The sequence below is a fragment of the Anas acuta genome, chromosome 2, assembly GCF_963932015.1.
Source record: "Anas acuta chromosome 2, bAnaAcu1.1, whole genome shotgun sequence".
In the NCBI taxonomy this organism is placed as follows: Eukaryota; Metazoa; Chordata; class Aves; order Anseriformes; family Anatidae; genus Anas; species Anas acuta.
In genome coordinates, this window is record NC_088980.1 from 142,310,534 (window position 1) to 142,324,508 (window position 13,975).

General features: G+C 39.2%; 1 long non-coding RNA gene across 1 annotated transcript; it reads right to left on the minus strand.

The window, feature by feature from the left end:
- Positions 1 to 305: 305 nt before the first annotated feature.
- LOC137851843 (uncharacterized) lies at positions 306 to 13,522 on the minus strand. Its single transcript, XR_011093531.1, has 3 exons — positions 13,387 to 13,522; positions 12,889 to 13,081; positions 306 to 1,097 (listed from the first exon to the last, which is right to left on the minus strand). It is a non-coding gene; the product is annotated as an uncharacterized lncRNA (long non-coding RNA).
- Between the last annotated feature and the right edge of the window lie 453 nt (positions 13,523 to 13,975).

Below are 13,975 nucleotides of genomic sequence, written 5' to 3' on the forward strand. Positions count from 1 at the left end.
GAGATTATATGGTCAGAACAGAAAACATCTGAATTAGTTGCATAGTCAGTGCACTCACTTCATTTCTGCTTAAGTAAGATATATTTAAGCTATTATAATCAGAAAAAAAATATAATCTATGAAGTAAAGCAGATGCAACAGAAAGAAATCCAACCTGGTAACTGACATTAGAATGTTCGTGAAGGTGTTTTATTTGATAATGTCAAAACAGTGAATGATTCCTACATTTTTCATATTAAAGTGAGTATCACAATACATAAATAAAATAAATAAAATAAATAAAATAAATAAATAAATATCAGCTGTGTTATACAAAGTCTTTTTTTTTTTTTTTTCCTCTCTCCTTAAAATCATAGAATATCCCAAAATGGAAAAGACCCACAAAAATCATTGAGTCCAACTCCAGGGGCCCCAAAGGACAACTCAAAAAAATCAGACCACATGTCTGAGATGTGTCCAAATGCTTCTTGAATTCCAGAAGGTTCAGGGCCATAACCACTGTCCTGGGGAGCCTGTTCCAGTGCTCAACCATGCTCTCAATGGAGAAGATTTTCCTGATATCCAGCCTGAAATTCTTGTTTTCATTAAAGGAAATAAAATGACTTTGAAATACTTTTTTTGAAAAGAAACTCTTCTTTTGTTTTGTTCTGTTTTCCTAATGTAACATAGGTTTTAGTTCCATGGGCCTATAGCACTTTGTCTCTGCTGCTCCTTCATGGTCACTGTCTTCCCCTGCTCCAAGGTGGGGTCCCTCCCACAGGATGCAGTCCTTGCTGAACTGATCCTTTGTGGGCTTCCCACAGGCAGCAGCTATTCAAGATCTGCTCCAAATATGGGTCCATCCCTCAGGAGCACACTGCTCCGTTATGGGTCCCCCATGGGCAGCAGCTCCTGCCACCACCTGCTCCTGCATTGGCTTCTCTCCATGGGCTGCAGGTCCAGCCTGGAATCTGCTCTGGCAGGTGTTCTCCACAGGCTGCAGCCTCCTTCAGTAGTTCCCCTGCTTCACTGTGGTCTCCTCCACAGGCTGCAGCATGGAACTCTGCTCCACTGTGTTACACCATGGGCTGCAGAGTGGACAACCTGCTTCACCAATTCTAAATAAAATGAAAAGCACTTCAGTGAAACAAACAGCAACAGCTCAAACACATTAGTACCTACTTTTAGTTTTCTTGTACCTCATAACATCGTTAAAACCTAAGTGTATAATGGGTTGTTTGCCAAAAAAAATAGATAAAAAAAATAGATAAAACAAGTAAGGTTCATTTTGAAGCAGATACTCCCATTACCTTTCTTAAAAAAAAAGAAAAAAAAAGGTATATATATTCATATTTCTGTCCTCTTAAAATTAGTTTAATTCAATTTTAAGTACTTCATTTGTTATTAAAAACAAAAGACAACAAAAAATTATTCTTTTGTTTTAAGTTTAGGAAACTTCAATTCATTAGGTAAATTCAATTTAGGTAAATTTGACAATGAAGACTTCATTTTGAAATTAAGACATGGCATATTACACTTAAAACACTGAAAAGGAATATTTCTGGAAGGCCATATATCTCCATTACAGTACTGCTATCATCATTTATTGTGTGGATGTACAAATAGCTTAATTATTCCCAAAAGAGGATCTTCATGCAAAAAGACAAAGTTATTTTGACTTTCTCATAGGTAAATAGTGTAATAAACATACCAGTCTACTTTGCTGCAACAGTACTTTAAAGCTTACATCCACTCCCACTTCTAGAACTGGACTGCAAGTCTGTCAGTGTTTTTAGCTGGAGTTTCCTTCACATTTTCTTTAACACTGTCTCCCAAAACAACAAAAGTCTAAAGTTTTAAAGTCTATATGTTCTCCCTTTCTTCTCTACAAGGTGTGCGCCTCAGATCTCACTGTCAGAGTGGTATCTTACTGAATTCTTAGATGGAAACATCAGTCTCTCAAATTTCTGAGTAAAGGAACATCTCTCTATGACTGCCTATGGGGTTGGAAGGAATTACCAGAATCAATGTCCTGTCAAACTTGCATCAGTCAGCAGAACCAGGAGTACAGCTAATGGGAATGCTCCTCCTGAACACTGGAGTGATTTAAGATATCTCTGAAGGAAAGGAAAATCTCATGTTGCCTGTAGAGAGGGTACATTTATTGTCTTTTTTTCTTTTTCCAATCACATGTATGAGCTTCCATATTTCTAAGTGGAATTTCACCTACCTGTCCATATTTTAATGTCACTATTGTAGATCTCATTAGTAAATCAATATTTGCTAATACTCACAGAGAACTTTCATTGTATATAAAGTGTCAAATTGATAATGATATTGCAAATATATGACTGGAGTGATAACTATTGACAGAATGATTGAGCACTGATATTGGTGTTACTATAACCTCATCTTTATTCTTTCTTTTTCATAATCTGGCAATGTGGCATAAAGACCACATGGACAGCAGAGTTCTTTCAGGATCAGTAACTGCTACTACTTTATTGATGACATAACTTCAACTCAACTTTCTTACTGAGGACAGGTGCCCTTATTATACCATTCGCTCTACAGCAACTTTTCCAACTTTTCCACTGGCCAAACATTCATTGGCCAAACAACTTTGCCCAGCAACCGCAAACACCCAGCAACTTCCATGTCTTAATGACTGGAGAACAAGCAGTCCCAGACAGCAAGGCATTTCTTCAAGCGCCCTTCTTTGTTCCTTCTAAATCCTACATTCCCCATGGCCTCATTGTTAAGAGTCCAATGTTATCACCAACCACAGGGCTTGTCAACCCTCATGGCCACACTCCCACATGGGATTAAGAACTTGGATATTTTCTAATTTTCTCCACACTATACAAGGATATTAAGGTACTCGAATGCATTCAGAGTACAGCAACAAAATTAATAAAAATGCATGAAGGCATGTCTTCATGTCAGACTGAGGATGCTTGGTCTGTCCAGTTTGGACAAAAGAAGTCTGACAGGTGACCTCATTGATCTCTGAAACTTCCTGAGGAAGGGAAATGACAGGACACATGGGAATGACACAGAACTACATCAGGAGAGGTACAGATGATATATTTTAAAAAGTTTCTTTACCATGAGGGTGATCAAACAGTGGCATAGGCTTCCTTGAGAGATGTGGTTTTACCCAGCTGAGCTCCACCACAACCACTCTCTTACTCCCCCTCCTCAAAGGGAAAGGGGGAGAAAATGCGATGAAAAGGGCTCAAGGTTGAGACAAGGACAGGGAAATCACTCAACAATTATGGTCACAGGCAAACCAGGCTCAGCATAGGTAGATTAAATAAATTTATTACCTATTACTAACAAGCTAGAGAAGATAGAAACAAAGAAAATAAGCCTTCCCCCAACCACCCTCTTCCAACTCCTGCCCCCAAGCAGCACAGGGGGACAGCAGAATGGGGGTTGTGGTCAGTCTGTAGTGTTTTACCTGTCATTCCTTCAGAGTCACTCTCCTCCCCTGCTCCATGTGGGGTCCCTCCCACTGAATAAAGTTCTTCCCAAAGCTGATCTTACGTGGGCTTCTCACAGGTAGTCACTCTTCAAAAACTGCTATATAGGTCCATATCATGGGGTCCATCCTTTAGGAGAAAATCTCTCCAACATCGGTCCCCCATCCAGGGGCAGCTCCTGCCAGATAACCTGCTCCTGCATGCATTCCTCTCCACAGGCTGCAGCGTGGAGATCTGCTCCACCATGGTATCCCATGGGCTGCAGGGGGACAGCCTGCTTCACCAAGGGCCTTTCCACAGTCCACAGAGGAATTTCTCTGTACCTGGAGTATCTTCTTCTTCAGTAACCTTGGCGTCTTCAGTGCTGTTTCCTCACTCCCCACTCTCCCATTTTTTTTCACTTTTCTTAAATATGCTCTCACAGAAGCAAAACCAACATTACTTATTGGCTCGACTCTGGCCAGCAGCAATTATTTAGAGCCGGCTCCCTTTGGAGCCAGACTGAAACTGGCCCTTATCTAATATGGAGCAGCTTCTGGATTCTTCTCATAGAGGCCGCCCTTGCAGCCCTCCACTACCAAAACCTTGCAAACCCAATACACATGCCTGTCAGCGTTCAAGAGGCATTTGGATAATGCCCTCAATAATATTCTTTAACATTTGGTTAGCCCTTAAGTGATTGGGCAGTAGAGTTAGATCATCTTTCTAGGTCCATTCCAAATCAACTATCCTATCCTATTCCTTTCATGAAATTCATAAACATTTTATTTACTCCATGTAACAGAAAATTAATATAAGTACCAACAGAATCACTCATGTCATCTCTATTTCTAGTGATTTATACCACTCTGAGACAGCTCTCAGTCTCCATGTTCATTTGCACATAATTTTGTATCTTTTGAGATTTACACAATTGATATAAAGTTCACATACATGTTACTTTCATTTATTTATTCTTACTTTAGCCATGAATACAGTAAGTATTTTAATGAAAATTTTGTATTTTTTCAGTGGTACTGTTTAAGAAATCTATTTATTTAGTGTAAACCCAGTTTGGTGTAATATTTTCCACTAAGAACATTTTTTGAGATTGCAGTTAATTCTATTCCACTTAGAGAAATGTTAGCTATCCACCAAACCAACAGCAGTCTTAGTTATCTTGTGACCTGTCCCTGAAAGAGAGACTGGTCAGGTAGTTTTTTGTTTGTTTTTTTTTTTGATTATAGACTGTGTTAGTAATAGGTACACTTTTTTTTTTTTTTTTAATACTTCCTATCATCTTTTCATCTGGAATGTAAAGTAAATTTTCAATCATATAAATATGCAACGTTCTCATCTGTATTTTTTAATTGAAATTATTTTTCTTCTATTTTTTTCCTTTAATTTCTTTAACTGAAATTCAATAACAAGAAATTACTCCACAAAGAAATGTTGTATGAGACAAAAAAAAATAAATAAAAATGAAAAGGATGTATACAGAGCCACATCTGACAAGAATAAACTCTTTCTTTCTTCTCTTATGATAACATTGTGTACCGTGGTTGCAAAGTGTTTCTTTTTTTTTTTTTTAATTTTCCAGAAATATATTGCTGATATATGTTTATACTACTATTTCTGTGAGTTTGAAAAAAAAAAATCACTTATAAGTGATTGCTATTAGCAATCTAAAACCTCAGTATTAGATATACCAAATAACCAAAGTTTTTCTTGTAACTAAGAAGAATAACATTTTCTAAACACTTCTGAGAATCATACTATAAATTTGTCTGTATAAGTTTCTGGGCAAAGGTTTGCAACAGTACAGACATTTTCAGTGTTATGAGCCTGAGTATTGTCTTTGAATACCAGGATGTTGCAAATGAAACGGTGCTTTTCTAGATGAATAAGCGTTACATACATCTATGAATACGGTGTTATATACATCTATGAATACTGCACAGTGATGACTCATCTGAGCACTAGCGACTTTTTTTTTTTTTTTTTTTTAAAGTTAGATTGAATGGTTTAACTGATCTAAATTTTTAATGTTTGGTTTGCCTGGTATGATTAAAACAAGCAATGCTCTCTTTTACTCTCCACTGCCATCACCTTGACTGTCTGTCATACTTAAATTAAAAAATGAAATAGAATGATGATGCCTAGTTCATGTGCAATGCATTTTGATAACAATTGTTGAAGCAGGACAGACATATCTATTTGCTCCCTTATGGAAAGCTTCATTAGTAAACAGGATCAAATGAGTCTGGATCAAGTCAAGAAAGAATGCATGTTTGACTGATGGCATTCACCATTAAAATACAATACACCTTTTCTTTCTCAAATTTGCCCAAGTTCCCTCTCCTTAATTACTACAGAAGTGTTTATTTCATGTCTTAAAAGGTTGTTTCTAGTTTTTAGTATTGTCATTTTATCTTGCTGAAAACCAGAACTTCTTTTTTGATAGAAATTATTACCGTCACAGTTTGATATTTTTGATAAAAGCATTTGTTAGTTAACACTTAGGAAAGTTATTTTCTCCCTCTTATATTGTACTCTGACAGATTTTCTCCCACACCTCCAAGCCTACAGAACAAATAGACAGAATTTTTAGAATTTATTGAAACATTACTTCTCAAGTAACAAAACACTTCATATTGACATTTTCATTTTAACTATTATATATTATATTCTAAATAATAGTACTGAAGTGATTTTTTTATCTTATCTATACAAAATGTTTTGACCTTATCAAACAAAAAGGTTTTGACAAGTCAAAATCTAATACTTTGTTGTTGTGATTGTTGTTTCACAAAAATAGTGAAATTTCATATTTTAGTTCCAGTCTAGGATGCAAAAATGAGCAGTTTCATCCAGTCCCACCAAGACCTTGGCTTAATATTTATTTTAATTAATATGCCTTATTGAGTAATATTTGAATAAATTCCTTGACATCTAATGAGTCATGTAACAGAAAACTCATACATCTCTTTCTTACTTTATAAGCATTCTCCCTTAGCTACCTTTGTAATTTTAATCATTAAAAAGAAAAGTTGCTATTTATGTTTTACATAAACTCTCAGCTGTAGGAATTAATTTTTCCTTTAATTAGGAAAACAAAATGCACACTAACATCACTGTCACTGCTCAGTTTGAGCAATAGTTCAGATATTTCTTATAGTTGTATTTCCTTACATATTTGTCCTCCATGGAGAGTTTGTAATGTTCCACATAAACAGCTTCCTCAAACAAGGAAGTCTCTGCTCTTCTATCTGGAGCTTTGGCTGCTTCTGTCTCAATATTGTAATACTGCTTCAGTGCTAATTCCCAGTATTTGTTCTAAACACTCTCAAACTCAAGCAAGTTTATTATTTAGCCCTCTTCCTTCTTAAACATATCTGGATTTGTTTTTCACTACGCTATGTCTCAGGAGTAAATCAGAGGAATTAGCCTCTGTCCTATTGGGCTAATTGCTGCATCAGTCTTTCAAATTTATGTGAAGAAAACAAAGAGGCAGAAAAAATGTGGAATATTAATAAATAAATAAATAAATAAGGAAAGAAGGAAACTCAACAGGTCACTTTCCACCATCTAACCTTTTTCAAACTCAGTATTTCTTGATGTGAATGACTTACTAGATGTCTTTGTTGTTTCTAAAAGTGAACACTGTTTTCATGAAAAAAAAAAAAAAAGGGAAACACTTAAATTTATATGGTAACCAGTGAGCAGAATTCTATAATAAGTTTAAATTAGTAACTTCTACCAATAAAAATAAAGGGAATTGATTTAAACCTCTACAACAGAAAACTTTCAGGACTTTTTCTTTAGTACCTTATATTCTGTACAGTTGTTTCACACCAACATTAAACAATTTAAAAGTGATAGTAGGTACTTCTTATTTAATCATAGAATCATTAAGGTTGGAAAAGACCTTTGTGGCATAACAACCACATGGACACCAGGGTTCTTTAAGTATGGATAACTTCTAGATCTTTGAGGGCATAGCTTCCATTCACCTTATTGAGGACAATAACTTCAACTAACATTACTTTTCCACTAACTATTAAAAACTTCACCAGCAACAGCAAACGCCCAGCAAATTCCATGTCTTAACAGCTGGAGAACAAGCAGTCAGCAAGGCTTCACCTGAAAACCCTTTTTTTGTTCCTTCTAGATTCCTTACATTCCCCATGGCCTCATCGTTAAGAGTCCAATGCTATCACCAACCATGGGGCTTGTTGACCACCATGGCAATACTCCCACAGACCTCCAAGATCACCTGGTCCAACCATCACCCTACTACCAATGCCACCCACTGAACTATGTCCGTAAGCACCACATTGAATATTTCCTTAAACAGCCCCAGAGGTGGTGACTCCACCACTTCCCTGGGCAATCCATTCCAATGCCTGACTATTCTTTCTGAGAAGAAATGTCTCGTAGTTTCCAACCTCAACCTCCCCTGGTGCAAATTGAGGCCTTTTCCTCTAGTCCTAGTTACCTGTGAGAAGAGGTTGACCCCCAGCCTTCCCACAACTTTCTTTCAGTTAGTTGTAGAGAGCAATAAGGTCTCCCCTGAGCCTCCTCTTCTCCAAACTAAACAATCCCAGTTCCCTCAGCCGCTCCTCAGAGGGCTTGTGTTCCAGGCCCTTCACCAGCTGCATAGCCCTTCTCTGGGCAGGTTCCAGAGCCTCAGTGTCCTTCTTGTGCTGAAGGGCCCAAAACTGAACACAGTACTCAAGATACAGCCTCACCAGAGTAGAGAACAAGGACACAAACACCACTCTGGTCCTGCTGGCTACACTATTCCCAATACAAGCCAGGATGCCATCAGCCTTCTTGGCCACCTGGGCACACGTGTGGCTGACTCATGTTCAGGAAAGCATCAATCAGTACTCCCATAATCTTTTTCCTCTACACAGCTTTCTGGACACTCTCTCCCAAGCCTGTAGCACTGCATGGGGTTGTTACGACCTAAGTGAAGGACATGGCACTTATTAATGTTGAACCTCATCCCACTGGCCTCTGCCCATCAACCCATCCTGTACAGGTCCCTCTGCAGGGTCTTCCTACCCTCCAGCAGATCGACACTTTCCCCCAACTTGGTCGCATTTGTAGCTAACTAAGGATTCAATCAATTCCCTCATCCAAATCATCAATGGAAATATTAAAAAGATGAACCCCAACACCAACCCCTGGGGAACACCACTAGGGACTGATCACCAGCTGGATTTCACTCCATTCACCACTACTTTCTGGGCCCAACCGTCCAGCCAGTTTTTAACCCAGCAAAGAGTGTACCTGTCCAAGCCATGGGCTGTCAGCTTCTCCAGGTGAATACTGTGGAAAAACAAGTCAAAGGCTTTGCTGAAATCTAGGTAGACTACATTAACAGCCTTTTGCTCATACACCAGGCAGGTCACCTGATCATAGAAGGAGATGTGGTTCGTCAGGCAGGGCTTGCCTTTCATGAGCCCATGCTGACTGGGCCTGATCCCATGGTTATCTAGCATATGCCGTGTGAATGCATTCAAGATGACCTATTCCATCACCTTTCCTGGCTCTGAGGTCAAGCTGACAGGCCTGTAGTTCCCTGGGTCCTCCTTGCAACCCTTCTTATATATAGGCATCAAGTCATTTGGGACCTCTCCAAATGATCATGATTGCTGATAGGTGATGGAAAGCAAACCAGCAATCACATCTGCCAACTCCCTCAGCACCCCCATGTAGATCCCATTTGGCCCCATAGACCTGTGATAGTCCAGGTGGAGCAACAGGTCTAACTGGTTCCACCTGAACTGTGGGGAGTTTCTTCTGCTCCTTGTGCCAGACTTCCAGATCAGGAGGCTGAGTACCCCGAGGATAAGTGGTCTGGCTAGTAAAGACAGATGCAGAGAAGGCATTAAGAACCTCAGCAGGCATATTCCTTTCTGTGTCTAGTAAAGAATGGAAGTTCTCCTTGGCCCTCCTCTTGTCATTAATATATTTAATACATTTTTTATTATCCTTAACCATAGTGGCCAGGTTGAGCTCGTACTGGGCTTTGTCCTTCCTGTTTTCTTCTCTGCACATGCTGCCAACTTCATTTTACTCTCCCTGAGTTGCCTGCCCCTTTTTCCACCAGACATAAACTCTCCATTTCTCTTGGACACTCAGCAAAAGTTCTCTGTTCAGCCATGCCAGTCTTCTTCCCCACCAGCTCATCTTACGGCACATGGGGACAGCCTGCTCCTGTGTCTCTAAGACTTCCTTCTTGTGGAGCGTCCAGCCTTCCTGGATCCCTCTTCCTTCAGGAGTCACTCCCAAGGGTCCCTCCCTACCAATGTCCTGAACAATTCAAAGTCTGGCCTCTGGAAGTCCAATTTAGCAGTTTTACTGACCCCCCTCCTGACTTCACCAAGAATAGAGAACTCTACCATGTCATGGTCACTTTGCCCAAGACAACTCACTACTACATCTCCCACCAGTCCTTCTCAGTTCATGAACACCCTTGATCCTTATCCACAGGGACTCTACCTTATCATTCCCAACCCCAAGCTCAACAGCATCAAAACACTCTCTAATATAGAGATCCATGTCACCATCCCTCCTTAGTTGCTTGTCCCCTCTGAAGAGCTTGCAGCCATCCATTGCAGCACTCCAGTCATGGGAGTGGTTCCACCATGCTTCAGTGATGGTCATAGTTTGTCTGCATTGGTTTCCATAGTTTGCCATTTGCAGCATAGTCTGCTGCAATGGCTTCCAGCTCCTCCTGTTTGTTGCGCATACTGCATGCATTGGTGTAGATGCACTTGAGTTGAGCCATTGCACTCACTCTCAACCCTAGGACTGCCCCCCCAGGCTCATCTCTAATAAAGCTTCATTTGTAGTACATCCACTTAAAAGGCAAAGCACTGTGTAGGAAGCCAGATCTGGAAGATTCTGGGAATGCACTAGAACTATGGGAGATGTTCTCTGGAGCTATCTTCCAGCAAAGCACTGCAATGTGCTGACTATTCTACTTCACACAAAACCAGTCATACAAGATGTACAAGAGCTAGGTTCAAATCTTTTTGTAGTGAGATTTGATTGTCATCTCTCCTTTCTTGGAGAGTTCCCTGCTATCAGGTTATAGTGTTTTCAGAGTCATATATCTTCCTAAAGACCACAAAACTTGCCTGGAAAAAAAGCAAAACAAGCCACACACACAGACCAAACCAAACAAAAACAAACAAAACAAACAAACAGAGAAACTCTAACCTGATTAAAAAGAGAGAGAAAGACCTTATGTGAACTTCATCTTGTCATTTCAGCAAGAAAAAGGGAGACGTAGGTTTCCATTGCTAACAATGTCACTGTTTTACATAAAGTAGAAAAATGTTAGTGTAACATAAAGATTAGCAATCAGTAACACTCCCTGGTCTGTAGACTGCAATACTTTGAAGGGAGGTACATGATATTGTTCACATTTTTTTACATATGGATGAAATTAGTCAGGTTTTCATTACTTTGTGTTATTTCCCTCCTGCTTAGAGAGGAGCTGCTACCAGTGGTATACTGCAAAAACTGAGTGTTTGGTGTTACAGAGCAGTACAAATATGTGTTATCTCCATATTTACTAGATCGACATGTAATTGAATCCCATTTTCTGACACCTTAACCAGTTATGCAGGGTTTAACAGCTCATTTCCACACCTGGAGATGGGAATGTTTTGCAGATCTTTATAAGCATATCACAGTAATATTGTGGGAAAATCATCAGTAGACTCTTGTGAGATTTAGGCATTGTATGCAATACTTAAGTAAAATATGGCAATATTTCGATAATGTATGGGTTTGTTTATTTATTTTCCTATTAATGAAGATGAAGCCTGGAACTTGGCTAAGCTAATACATTCTAGTGGTTTGCAGATATCCTACTAAAATTTTCTGAAATTGAAAATTTCAGCAAGAGCTGTGCCAGCACTGCTCTGCAATAGACAAAACACTGGTGTGATATCAATGTTGTTCTAGGTATAAGTGCAGAGCACAGAACTGTATGGGCAAAAAAGGTAAGTATGTGCAATAGACAGTGATAATCAAGGGAGCTTAATTTATCCATTCTCAGTTGGTTGAAATTTACATGAATCACACATACCTTTTGGAGAAAGTGAAATGTTACTTCTGAGGTTTGAATCACACTTAAGAAAGATGAGTTTACCTCAAGTCAGTGAGGTAAGTGAACTTAAGAAAGTGAGGTGAAGCAGAGGCAGACAAACATAAATACCATTCAGAGAGCCTGAATGGCGGAAGAGGCAGTGGGGTAATTATTTATATTTTGTCCTACCAAATTGCACTGTATTTTCACTGTTTTGTAAACATTTATTTTTTTTCCCCAGCTTCTAGTTACAAACCTTCCTTAAAGCTTGAAAGCCAATTTAGGTCTTTCTTAGGGTCTCGTGGTCTATTTTCTCAGGTGGCAAATAATAGGATGTAAGGAAATCATCTTAAGTTGCACCAAAGAGGTTTAGAATGGATATGAGGAACCATTTCTTCACAGAGAGGGTGAGAGACGGTGGTTTCTTCATAGAGAGGGAGGTTTAGTTGCTCTGGGCTGCCCAGGGAAATGGTGGAGTCTCGATACCCAGAGGTACTAAAGACTTCCAAGAGCTCCTTTCCTCTCTAAGTCAGAGCCATTATTCAATCGTAGCCTGGATCTTTTAATGTATTGGAATAATGAATTTACTGAATGCAATACAACGGAATTGGTCATTTAACAGCACATGCTTCACAGTATTAATCATAAAGAATAATATGTTTCCATGCAATGCTGGACGGATATATATTTTTTTCACAGTTCAATCACTTGTTACTGAAATACATACTATAAATTTACAGCACTGTTCTACTGAAATATTTATGAAGTCTAAAGCACAACCCTATACTTATCTTCTATCCTGAGAATAGTCTCATGATTTTGTATGCTTCAGTTGTGAAAGAGGAAGGTTAGGTGTGTCTTCAAAGATGTCTCACTCAGAAATACTTAGCATGATAATTATTTTGATTTGTTCCCAAATAACATGTTTAAGAACAAAGAAGATTAACTAGTCTGATTGGAAAAATAAAAATGGTAATGTCTTCCCAGTGGTCTATCTGATCCCCTTGTGTATTCAGCTTTATAGCTGCTAGCTTAGTGAGCAACTTCAACTCATCATTCTGTTTGTCGTGTCAGTGGCATCAAAATACTTGTAGAAAAGTTAATTGTATACTATTTTGGCCATATCATCGTCAGGATTGTTGACTAAATTTTGTGTAGAACATTTAGTGTTTGGATATACACTGAACAAAATTCAGCTTGACTGACTGACTACAGGCTACAAATAGACAGATTTTTGAGACATCTGATAGATCTACCATTGCGCATAGGCCAAGTCAGAACCTTTGGATATGATCCATGCTTTGCTCAGTTTTGGTCACCTGTACCACTTACCTTCTGAAGTACCTTCTGAAGTATCTTCTTAATTTAAGGTACATTTTAGGTTCATTTAAGAGACGTTTAAGATGGGCCCATGATGAAGATGACTTGCTGTCTGGAATTCCTTTGTGCTGCTCTTTAGGTGCTCTCCTGATGATCCATGGCCTTCTGTAGTCTCTGGGCATCTATCACTGATACTATAATCAAACTGGAAGTAGTAGGATGGATTGAGGTACAGCAAACTTTAGTTTAAAAACTAAACCAGCAAAACTTTAGTTTAAAGCCCTCTTTGCCAGCTTGGCAAGCCTATTACTGAAGATGTTCTTCCCCTTCTCTGACAGGTGAACCCCATCAGTCAGTCCCCAGCAGACCAGGTTTCTCAAAATGAGTCACATGGTCTAAGTAGCAGAACCCTTTTCTCTGGCACCAGTCCATAACCACCTGTTGATTTGCCTGATTCAACTGGCCCTTTCAATCCCCTTCCGTTACTGGGAGGACTGATAAAAAAAATACCTGCACTCCTGAGTCCTTTACTGCTGCTCCTAGGGCTCTACAATCCCTCTTGATGCTCCTCCCTCTCTAATTCCCCTCTTCAAGAAGCTGTAGAGAGCATCACCCATCAACATCCTTTTCTCCAACTTTAAGAATCCCAGTGTCCTCAGCTGCCTTGAGGAAATGCCTTCCAGCCCTTTTATCAGCTTTGTTGCCCTCTGCTGTATGCATTCCAGTATTGCAACATCCTTTTAAAATTGTAGGGAGCAGAACTGCATAGAATATTGAAGGTGAGGCTATACCAATGCTAAATACAGCGGAATAATCACCTCTTTTGACTGACTGGCTGTTTTTTTTTAAATGCATATCAGAAAATTGTTTACCCTCTTGACTGCCAGGGTGCACCGATGGCGCATGTTGAGCCTGGTGTCAGCCAACAACGCCAGGTTCCTTTCTACAGCCACTCATCTCCTAATCTGTACTTAATCTGTATTAATCTGTATTTAAATCTGGCATTATGTCAACTGCTCCAAGCAACTGCCTGAGCTAACTTAACTGACAGGCTTTTCTTTGCAGTCAGCAGTACTATGATGGTCTTCGATGTAATAGG